Source organism: Temnothorax curvispinosus, unplaced genomic scaffold (assembly GCF_003070985.1).
Source record: "Temnothorax curvispinosus isolate PA1 unplaced genomic scaffold, ASM307098v1 QBEX01008799.1, whole genome shotgun sequence".
NCBI classification, from domain to species: Eukaryota; Metazoa; Arthropoda; class Insecta; order Hymenoptera; family Formicidae; genus Temnothorax; species Temnothorax curvispinosus.
The window spans coordinates 263072-276009 of NW_020218579.1; positions in this window are offsets into that span (position 1 = coordinate 263072).

Sequence of the window (12938 nt, forward strand, 5' to 3'; positions counted from 1 at the left end):
CCAGCTTTATTAGGCTTCTATGTATGCACGTATTCCTAGCAAATAACGTACCTACGTAACTCAAGAACTAATCAACCAAATTTTAAAGTATTATATATAAATTAGGGGTAGAAAAGACTGAAGAATATAATAGGAATAGAAAAAAATTGCCAATATATTTAAAAAAATGTACAAATTAGAAATTATGGATACGCCAACTGTTCTTCGTTGAATACTTGAACATGAAATAGTGACAACTGACGTAGCCTTACGTCAACTGTCCTTCGCTGAATACTTTAACATCAACTAGTAACAGTAAACAGTAGACAGTAGACGTAGTTCTACGTTGTTGGTTGCGTTGTTACTGTGCTCGTGTTTTTCTCGGGCTTACTTATTTCATGGTCAAACTGCAGATGGAAGATCAATTTATAAAATTTCATTAAATATGTAGTTTATATTATATTCCTTTACACTGCTTTATTTCACAATACAAGTATACAAAATAAAGTTGTATAATTTTATATACGGAAATAAAATATTACAAAAAAACAATTTTGTGCTGTTCTTTTAAAATGTGCAGTTAATTATAACGTAAAAAATAAAAAAGTATTAGTTGGATATAAAATATGGAAGTCTTTAAGGGCCGGTTGTTCCAACTAGTTGATAAACTAACTAATAGTTAAATCATATATATGTCTTTGTTTATCCTTTACATTAGACAAAGATAGACATATAATTATTTAGCTTACCAACAGGTTGAAACAACCCCTAAATGACTGTTATATAATATAATGTACTAGACATACAATAAAAACAAATTAATTTGAGAGGTCAAATATCTGAATGTATTTTAGATTATATTTTTTATATTTATTACTTGGTATTATTTTCAGCTTTATTTAAACTTGTCTTTTTATTATCTTACTTTTTATATAACGTTTTATTTTACATGTATTAAATTTTCATTTTTTCATATTTATATATTTTTGATTGGATATATTAAAATAATTTTGGATGGTGTTTGGATCCTGTACAACATTGCAGTTTTTCATACTACATGCATTTGGCGACCTTTTTTACATTTTTTTAGAAAGATAATTGTTTAATAATATAATTCTTTTTTTTTAGTATATTAAACATTTTTAAGCAATATATGATTTAAAAGCAGTATAATATTTTTATGCTTATATGTATTCTGCAATACCTATTTTATTTGTTTTAAGACTACGTTATTATCCATCCTTTGTGATCACGATATCTTTAATAAATCTATTCCATTCATATAATTACAAAAATAATTTTGCTGTCTCTTTTTCCAAAACCCTTTTCTTTCTATCGCTCACGTACTCTCGCTCTCGCTTCCTCACACACGTTCCCTCACTTTCGCTCCTTCATTCATGCTTTCTCGCTCTCGCTCCTTCACTTTAGCTCGAATATCTTTTCTTTTTCTACGAAACGCTACATAGTCTGACAATGAGTCATCTAGTGATAGAAATAAATATAAAATAATCTTTCTCTCAACCTGACTTATTGGCCTGATTTACCTGCAGGGTCAATAATAACGCTCGCGCATGCCGTGCATCGGAAATATTGCTTCTCACAATCAATCATGCAGTTTTATACGTGCATATGGATACGATAAAGACATTAGATAGAGTCATAGAGACGCTGGTAATATTTTGTCAACAATTTTTTTTAATGCAGCGCCAGCAAAAAACCTTACTTGCATATAGTATCTAAAAGGTGAAAAGGACAACGAAAAATGGTAACAACGTATCGGACTTTGCATGGTAATATCTCTGCTCGTAGGACAGGTAGACAAAAAATGAAAACATTTTTATTACATAAACATAATTCAAACCCAAGCTATCGATTGAGTCTACTCGGAACTTGATCGGTTCAACCGTTAATGAAATTCGATAATGTAAGGCTTTTTCAATCGCCGGAGATAAATTGTAGTCAGCAAAATTACATAATTAATTCCTCGTTCGGAGGCGAGAATAAATCTAGTCTAGTCCATAAGAAGTGTTGTTTTTGTCAGGTTGTATGGTGAAAGTATAAAAAGGATTGTCTGAAAGAAGATCGTGTGTAAATGAATTAATTGTCTTAAGTATGAAATCCGTTAAAACTTACATGTATCTGTCAGAACGTATAATTTGCGATGTAATGCTCTTTCTCGTGTTACGGATGTCAAATGACTTCGCGGATTGTCGGGACGAACAGAGTTATAAACAAAACAATGTATACATAAACCGAAAATTAGTTCAAATTCTTGTTATTGGCTAGCTCGTCAAGTACCGAGATACTCTGTGTCTGTGTTATAATTGATCCCATTTCTTTGTTCCTTAATGTGTAGCATCTCTGATAATAAGTTTCTTATAAAAATTTAATTCAGAATCGAGTATCGCTGTATTGTCCCAATCGAAAGTGTGGTTGAATTTTGTAATGTGCTCGGAAATCACAGAATGCCTTAAATACTTTTCGAGATATGTCGAGAAAATCAAAAAACCACTCTACATATGAGAGGTAGTTTCACCTCTTAGAATCATTTTTGGACCGCAACCAAAAATTCGTCTATATTTTCTTCTCTCCCCTCTCTCTACATATGTGTAAAGTTTCATCAAAATCAAAATTTTCGCGAAGTTTCTTTTTAGTAATCATCATGACATTTTACTATATGAAGATAATATTATCAAGAGACACGGTAGTGTCTCGCGCCAAGTACACGCGGAGCGAGACCGACCGTGACTCTTTTACGCGACGCGACGGGTTGCGAGTACTCGAGATGTTGAGATCTCGATAACGAGTGAACGGATCAAGTTCTAAGTAGGCTTGATCGACAGCTTGAGGTCCAATTAGGGGGGGGGTTTCTCTTATAATATTCCGCTACGTGCCCTACGAGCGGAGATATTGCGACGCAAAATCCAAATGTGAAATTTTTTTATTAAGATACGTCGTCTACGTCGACCGCTCTCATCTCAATATTATTATGATTATCAGAGAAACGTCACTTTCACTTTTTCGACGCTGGCGGCGCAGGTATCGCCAGTTTCGATATCGCGCGCGTATTTCGAAATTAGGTCGATAGACTTATCGGTCAGGAGGAAGATTTCTATTTAGGAAAATTAAATATATACTTATATAATATATATTGAATCAATTGCTTCATGTTTATCTGGAGAGATTTCGTATCCTTACATCGTATTACCACCGCTGCCGGAAAAGAAAGTTCTCTACACTTTTGGCAGAAAGTGCCGCTAGGAAATTTTTAAGTCGATTCTTATGAATCAAGCTTGAATTCGATGTCTAGGTATCTCAGGTTGCCGATGACGAAGTCCAGATAGTGCGCTTCATAGTTTTCGGTGTCCAGGTGTAATAATACGTTGAATTCGATGTCTACGTGTCCCAGGTTGCCGATGACGAGGTCCACATAGTGCGCTCCGTAGTTTTCGGTGTCTACGTGTATTAATACCTTGAATTTGATGTCCACGTGTCCCAGGTTGCCGATGACGGGATCCAGATAGTGCGCTTCATAGTTTTTGGTGTCCAGGTGTAATCGTACGTTGAATTTGATGTCTAGGTATCCCAGGTTGCCAATGACGAGGTCCACATAGTGCGCTCCATAGTTTTCGGTGTCTACGTGTATTAATACCTTGAATTCGATGTCCACGTGTCCCAGGTTGCCGATGACGGGATCCAGATAGTGCGCTTCATAGTTTTCGGTGTCCAGGTGTAATCGTACGTTGAATTCGATGTCTAGGTGTCCCAGGTTGCCGAGGACGAGGTCCACATAGTGCGCTTCGTAGTTTTCGGTGTCCAGGTGTAATAATACGTTGAATGCGATGTCTACGTGTCCCAGGTTGCCGATGACGATGTCTAGATAGTGAGCTCCGTAGTTTTTGGTGTTTACGTGTATTAATACCTTGAATTCGATGTCTAGGTGTCCCAGGTTGCCGATGACGAGGTCCACATAGTACGCTCCGTAGTTTTTTGTGTCTACGTGTATTAATACCTTGAAATTGATGTCTAGGTGTCCCAGGTTGCTGATGACAAGGTCCAGATAGTGCCCTCCGTAGTTTTCGGTGTCTAGATGTAATAATACCTCAAATTCGATGTCCACGTGTCCCAGGTTGCCGATGACGAGGTCCACATAGTGCGCTTCGTAGTTTTTGGTGTCGAGGTGTATTAATAACTTTAAATCTGCATGTAGGACACGTAGATATCGAATTCGAGGTATTAATACACATAGACACCGAAAACTACGGAGCGCACTATGTGGACCTCGTCATCGGCAACGTGGGACACCTAGACATCGAATTCAACGTATTATTGTACCTGAACACCGAAAACTATGGAGCGCACTATCTGGAACCCGTCATCGGCAACCTGGAACACGTGGACATCGAATTCAAGGTATTAATACACCTGGATACCGAAAACTATGAAGCGCACTATGTGGACCTCGTCATCGGCAACCTGGGACACCTAGACATTGAATTCAAGCTTGATTCATAAGAATCGATTTAAAAATTCCCTAGCGGCAGAATTAAAATTATGTCATGACATAATAAAAATTCGCTGAATTAAAATTATGTCTAGACATAATAAAAATTGGATGAATTGAAATTATGTCTGACAAAAATAATTCCGCATTTTTATTATGTGTATACATATAATTATAATTCATACAATTTTTATTATGTGTACACATAATTTGTTTTCGAATGAACGTAAAACGTATTTGTTATAATATCCATTATTGAAAATCGATATGCGCGACAAAAGCTCTTGTATATCATTAATTATGTTATTATTTATTATATATATTTCTATCCATATATTTTCAGTATTATTGTTACATTAGAAAAATTATTGGCATTTAGGATACGAATCTTTTTCCGTTAGTTTGTAAGTTTCATGGTTAAAAAGATCATGTCGTATTATTAACATATACCTAAGATTTATAGAATCGTTATTAATTTTATTATATATCTCAATTGCGCGAATCTCAACTATGTTTTGTAAAAATTATGCATAATATTCCTATGCAAGGATACTTGTTTCATTATTTCTTCCTATTGCATTTAAGTATAGAAAAATATACAATTTCTATGTGTTTGCACTTTATATTTAATGACCAGGCAATTAAATATATATGATTCAATTTGCGTCTATGTCTCTTTATTGACTGACATAGTTATATACTTTTAAATCATTTTTTTTCTGAAATTCAATCAATTGAATAGCAAAAATTACGTTATCATATTATATATTTTTGGTACGTAGTGTGTAAATGTATTTTGAAATAAAGATTATATATTTTCTACTGAATTATTTACACACACGTGCGGTTTCAGAGAATCATTTTTCGCCAACTCAAATATGTTCCTACTCAACTGTTAAAATATGAAAGATAATTTTATCTAGTTGTGACATTCGCTCGAATTCCCGAAATAATTTTCAAGGATGTGAGTACGAATATATATATATATATCGTACTATTTAATATTTATAATTAATAGAAAATTATAAACGATGCGTTATGTATGAGAAATTTAACAGAATTGCTTTCATCAAATAGAATTAATTTGCGATTAGTTGAAGGGAATAAAAGAATAAACAAATCAGGTAAATTTCAGACACGTGTTACAGGTGTCTATCTGTAATTATCAAAAATATCGATACCTGAATATATACAGTTGCGAACAACATTCAGTAAGACACGCGAATAAAAATAAAGAAAAAATTTTACAGTTAACAACTTATTAACATTAATCATGCTATATTGCGATTATGTTTTATGTTAAAATTGAAAAATATATACAAGGTGTACAACTAAAAGGGTTACAGATTATTATTTTTTTAAAACTAAGCAAAATATTAAATTGTTGTTTTCTTTAGAAATAATAGTCCGTAACACTTTTAGCTTCTTATATATACCTTGCATATACTGTTTATAAGATTATAAGATATATTGTATATAAGATTAAGATGCGTAACACTACAAAAAGGCGTGATATCCGTACAAAATTACCTTTTAAAAAAAAAGGTAAAAGAAGGCGCCAAGTACACGTATAGTAGTGTATACGTATTATGTTGTTACCCTGTTATGTTGTTACCTCGAAAAAAAACAAAGTGGTAGTATTATACCTCCAAATAGCTTTACCCTGTACATACTGTTTATAAAATGCGTAATACGCATTAATAACATTTAAAATTTCGAGGTCTAGCAGCGCCAAGTTTTTTGACAAGAAAAATTTATGTATTTTAATAAAATATTTTTATTTTTTGTACTGTTACCTCTGTAATTCTTTGCGATGCAATTAAATCTTTTAAAATACATATATAAACTTTGTATTTAAATACCTTGTATTCCCTTGTTGGGTTTAAATATTTTAATAAAATATTTGTATTTTGTACTGTTACCTCTGTGTAATTCTTCATGATTCAATTTTTTATTCTAATCGAAGAAAAGCAGTAGTAATATTATACCTCGAAAAAACCTAAGTAACAAGTGGTAGACGTAATCTTTGTATCTCGAAAAATATATGTTCTCTGTAATTGGCGCTGTAATTTAAAGAGATATCATTTCTTTTTTGTAATTGTAATAATAGATCACTTGAAGCGCGACTCATTTTTTGATAAGGTAACGTAATTTTGTGATGTGTATCACTTGAGTAATAATTTTTTGGAAATAAAAATAATACTGCTTAGGTTTTTTCGAGATTTTTGGAGATACAAAGATTACGTCCACCACTTGTTACTTAGGTTTTTTCGAGGTATAATACTACTACTTTGTTTTTTTTTTTTTTGAGGTGAAGATACTACTGTTTAGGTTTTTTCGAGATTTTTCAAGATACAAAGATTTCGTCTACCACTTGTTACTTAGATTTTTTTAAGGTATAATATATCATATACAGCTAATTTTACTTATCTCATTAAAAAAAAAAACCTAAAAAATTTAATTATAATAAGACAGGCTGTGTGTGTGTGTGTTCTATTTTTATTAATTATTACTAATTATTTATTATTAATGACTATTTATTATTAATTACATATAACAGCCCTCACCCGACGCAGCCGGGTCCGTAGCCGTCGGGGCTCTATGTTTAACAAAAAAAAGAAAGTATTCATTGGGCGCCAACCAATTTTTATAAAATTGGTAAAGAAATACACAATACAGTACTCAAAGGTGGATAGTTGGAGGGATCCTCAGATATGACTGAATTATTCGAGATATTTATATACAATTAAACCAAATATATAACATTAATCACATATCAAATATATACTAAACATTATATAATTAAATCAGATTATGACTCAGGCAGGAGGATACAGATTTATTATTACTTACAGTCGCCGACAGGAATTTCTTATCGACAAATTCTTATTAAATATATATAGTTTTATACAATATAACTTCGATGATACAGCTTTCAATATAACTCAATCACTTTATTCAGTGATAATTTAGTAGTGAACGGCGGTCCGACTAATCGGGGGAACGACTCCCGGAATTACAATATATGTACAGCAACACGACTTTCCGGAAAATGAGCTTTCCGGCAATCCAGTACTCCGACGAAGGCCCAGCATAGGCCGTTTTGATAGTTGGCGCGTGCGCGTCTCGTTAATTTCGCCGGTGGGCCTAATGATATTTGGGCAGCCCCGTCAATTTCCCGGCTTTCTCCGGCGACAGCTGGTTTGGCGTCCTTGTCTGCCTTATGGGAATCTAAGTGTAGCTGATATCGCTGTCTTCTCCTCGCTCTTACAATTGCTGGCACGGGTCGTTTTCCCACCGATAGTTCCTTTTATATCATATCTCGTCTACTTTAAGCTTTTCAAAATAATACGTTTCCTGCACGTCTGAGTCACTTTAAGTATTAACACATTTATAGGTACAGAATCTACAGAATAACAATATTATTCCTTAACATGCACCTTGGGTCAAAATGACCCAGTAAAAAAATTGTGTCGCATTACCTACCATTGAAACGCTGAAATCGGGATCTGTCGCGCCATATTTTGGTAGTTTTAACCTCTCTCTAGATAGCGGTACAGTCGTTGTAAGTCAGCAGGCGTCCGACTGTGTCTGGCTGCCGTCCGCGTCAAACGTTCCGAAAATCACGAGTCATTTTGACCCAGTGTGTAGTTTACGCATTTTGGGGGTGATTTTTTGTAATTTTTTTTTAGTCTTTTTGAGCTTCTTTCGAACATTTAAAGTGTAAGTAAACGTTTAAATATGCTCTGAAATTTTTTTAATCAGTTGTTTATCAATAATAACACTGAATTATACATAGATGTCGTACAAGGGCAAATTTCGGAACCGGTTTCCAAAAAGATCGGTAACAAAATATTAATTAACACATCATTGCACTCCCCGAAAAATTCTACCCCTATTTTATATACTTTTGGTAAAAATTTGATCCACTAACGAATGAGTAGTTCGCGGACAGACAGACGGACAGACGGACGGACAGACAAACAGTCGGGTTTTATATAATAGTATGATTAATATTTTTTAACATTGTTTTGTCTATTTACTACAGTTCGAATTGTTTCCATGCCCTATCCATCGAAAACGAATCGTTCATTAACGAATCTTGAAGCAAATGTGCTACCGACTTATATTGCTTTCGGTTTTCCAAATAAATACCTTTTTTGAAATGTTAGCTTTTGCGCGTATTTTTACCTTAAAGTATATAATCCAGAGAGTATGCAGTTAAATTTTCACGTAAAAATATTGAAAATTTAGAAAGTTATTGAATATTTCGTAAAAAATAGCAATTTTTTGGTTTATAAACCATATTTTGAATTTTTGAACCATAAAGCTTTATTAATAACCCTTTACAAACAATCTGACATTCATTTTGAGTGTTGCAAGAATGCACCCTTTTAATTTCAGCCAAAAAGAATCGATCCCCCGTTTGTGGTAATTACGCAAAGTAGCGCTGGGTCAAAATGACCCAGTGTGTATTTTATGTCTCAAACAGGTAGTGTGTATGTTAAGGGTTATATATACGTCAAAAAAACTCCCGACGAGTCGGATCACGTAGATGTTAAAGGGAATATAATTATACTGTTACAATAATTTCTGAGATAATATAATAATGTATTATTCACTAATTTGTCAAAAAATAGTTGATCCATTTATTATCAACTTATCAATTTAATCTAAAATATTCAATACAATGATTTACTGTCGCGTGTCTATATAACATTTAAAGATTGAATGCGAGTATATCTTAATGAAAAGTCATCTAAGATCACTGAAATCACTCAAGAGTGACTTGATCCTCGCAGCCAGTGTCGTTAGACTGGAGAGGAAGCACAGACCTTTGGCAGAAGCAGCTCTTCGCTAGCCGGCTTATGTGGTGTAGGATAACGTTCCACAATCACGCGATGGCTCTCCACCTTTTAACCCCCGGGCTAAGTACGTCTTAGTTACCGCACAGTGAGAGCTATCTCTTTTGTTTCTTTCTTTCTTCCTTCCTCCCTTCTTTCCCTTTTTCTCGCTTCATGCAGTAATTCTCCGCGCTCGTACATCTTCATTCGCTTCGTCATCTCTCTTAAACATTTTAGATTTTATCACAAAGTGCATCCTCTTGCACATTCAAGACACTGTTTATAATCAACGAGCTTTCGTCGCGTCACGTAAAAACGTGTCAGTATAAAATAAACCATCTCCTCACTTTTATTGCGCTTTTTACGAACCGATGTTCCTAAAATGGAATTTTCTGGCGGCAAGAAGCAACGCGTAAAATTTACGGAAACAAAAGATTTTTCACGATATTACACAGTGTATTGAAATTCCTAAAAAATGAGTGGAAGTGATATTATGTATTATACAATATATGTTTAGTCTCATTTTTTAAACGATAGACGATTTAAACACTGAAAAACTGCTTGGTTGTAACAATCCATGTTTGGTTAATGTTACCAAGAACTTTGATGAAATAGTTCAACTAAAAACTAAACGTATAGGTGATTGCAACAAAATAATTTGGTTAATGTTAACAAATAATTCTAGCAAAACCTGATATAATTTGGTTAATATTAGCAAAATTTGATAATTATTGTCAAGTAATGATAAATGTAACCAACTTGCTTACTAAATAATTGACTGTCGGCAAACCAATCAGATAAGACTTTTTAAGACAATTTAGTACTAATTATCAAACTGTTTGTTAATTATCACTAAACTATAATAATTATCACAAAATTGTTTGATAATAAGTACTACATAATTTAGTTGGCTCGACTAAACGCAAAATTTGCTTTTTTTAAATGTTAATAATTATTACAAAATGTTTTTTTATTACTATTACAATTGATAATAATAATCAAATATTTAAAAAAAACCTATTACTAAATGCATCTCACGAATTTACCAAAAATTTTTTTTCAGTGAAGGAAAAAGACGAATCTATTATCACACAAAATTATGAATATCTTTTTACAATTAAGTAAAAAAAGATTAATTATTAATTTTTTAGGAAAGCATTGTATAAAATGCACAGGGAAAAAATGTTCAAACTGCACTTTATTCTATATGTACTTTTTACAGGAAATACGTAACATATACATATAACACTGCATATAAACAACTGCAATTGTCTTTTTTGTTAAAAAGATTGTCTCATTTTTGCATAGTAACTACACAATAACATAATATAAGATATCTTTTGATAATAATAAAGAGAATACATGTGATATTTTTTCCTTTCAAACATTATCGGACATAAAATTCTTATAATACAGCGTATAAACTTTAATATCTTTGCACGACGGAGTGAAATAGCATTGAGACCGAAAAAAATTATCATCGTGGAGCACGTTACGAAGTTTCAACTTCGTGAGAGAAGCGCCACTTCTCTCCCGAGTTGTGGCGCGGTATCTCTCTCATCTATAAATTATAATATGTAAATTGTGCGTAGCGGTAACTGGAGAGGGAGAAGGAGGGATGGTGTACTCGATATGCATTTACGGTGGTAGAGATAGGTGGTCTGGCAATTACAGCGGCTTACTGTACATACAAATGGCGTTCTCTGTTTAGTACCATTTACCACTCTCTCTGGGCACGACCGAGGCAACCCCGCGCACCGAAATTCACCCTACCGAAAGTCGCAGTTATATGAAACCAGGCACTACCGAGGAATTACCAAAGTAAGAAGTCGCTTTGATAGTCTGGCGCGCAATCTTCTTTTTTCCCCACTTTCCTCGTGCCAACCGGGGCCATTGTTTAAAGTCCTTGTGTTCGTCCTTATGGAATTTCTCCTTCGCCCGAGGAATTTTCCGACCAAACAGGATGCAACCATTGAATAAAATATTTTCGTATGCATAAAAAGAGAGTTTATCTTCATTATAATTTGTAATCAAATTGCAAACTAGAGATTTATTTAATATCGTTATGTGATAATCTTTTCAATCTTTATATAAGACTAGCCAGCCCCGCGGCTTCGCCCGCGGTTTCTATTTTTTTTATTTTCATTTTTTTAGTCTTATTTTTTTACTTTTAAATTTATTTATAACACTTCTGGATACATGATGTTTATTATTTACCTACTTTAATCAAAGCAATAAAATCGGTTCATTAATGCAATGATCGCAAAAAGATGCACATTTCGGGCCGATTTCTGAAACGACGCTTACTGTCCCCCCACTACAGCTCGAGTACAAATTAAACCCATCGTCGCAATCCCCGAAAAATTAGAAAAATTTTTGCACTGGTCTCTAAAAAATCGTTAAACATTTTTTTTTATCGTCGTAAAAATCAAACCCCATGGTAGCCTATTTCATGTGTAACATTCTTTAAGATTTGGTCCATTAATGAATGAGTAGTTCGCGAACAAACGAACACTCAAACCAAATATAGAATCACATGTTAAAATGGCTCAGTCGTCTCGGAGAACATCCTAACAAAAAATCGAATTCCATGGTGACCATGCCCGGAAATTTCTACCCCTATTTTATATATAATTCTTAAAAATTTGGACCATTAATGAATGAGTAGTTCGCGAACAAACAAACAATCAAACAAACTTTTTCTCTTTATATAATTATAATAATAGAGATTACACACAATATTATACGTGGGATTCAGGATAATTTACTCTACAATGCTATAAACTATGCTATCATTATGCATAAAATATACTGTATTGATTTTCTTTACACTTCAGCTTGCTTTTCAATCATTATAAATTTTCATTAGAATCGTCAAAAAAGTTTTTTATTAAAAATGTAATACATGGAGTTAGAAAATAAGATCTTATCAGAAGTATACTTTGCTTTATTATTTTTTCAGCATTAGTCATTTAGTTCGCAACTACAACGATGTACACTTCGATCCTTCATGGTTCGAGTACTGTGCATTATTTTCAAGAGAAATAGTAAAAATCGGAATTGATCGTCCAGTAAATGTGCTATAAATTTTAACACAAATTTATTAAAGGGAATGTGCGCCGTAAACTAATTGATTTTTATCTGTAAATGGAATTTTTAATATACTTTCAAAGCGTTCGATATAAAGTTATCCAATGTACTCTTTCTCTCTCTCTCTTTTTTCTCTCACATACGATTCAATACAGTGAATATACGAGGGTCGGTACAAAAGTAATGCCTCCTAATTTTTTTTTCGAATCTAGCGCCATAAAAAATTTTGCGTTTCACTGAGTTGTTACTTGAAGTCTTTAATTGCATTATGTTGAGTGGCATTGTTATGTGAGTATGTGACACGAACAGTTCAAACTGGTGTGTGTTTCCAGATATGCGTATCAAACAAGAACAATAATTGAATTTTTTACCGTGGAAAAAATAAGTTGTAATGGCTGCGTTCAGCAAAGAAAACAGCTCAATGTGTGCTCAATGATTCTTTATTACAATTTTTATTGTTTCTACACTTGGATCTAAAGAAGAAGGCAAGGACCAGTCCAAGACCAGTCATTTAAAAAAAA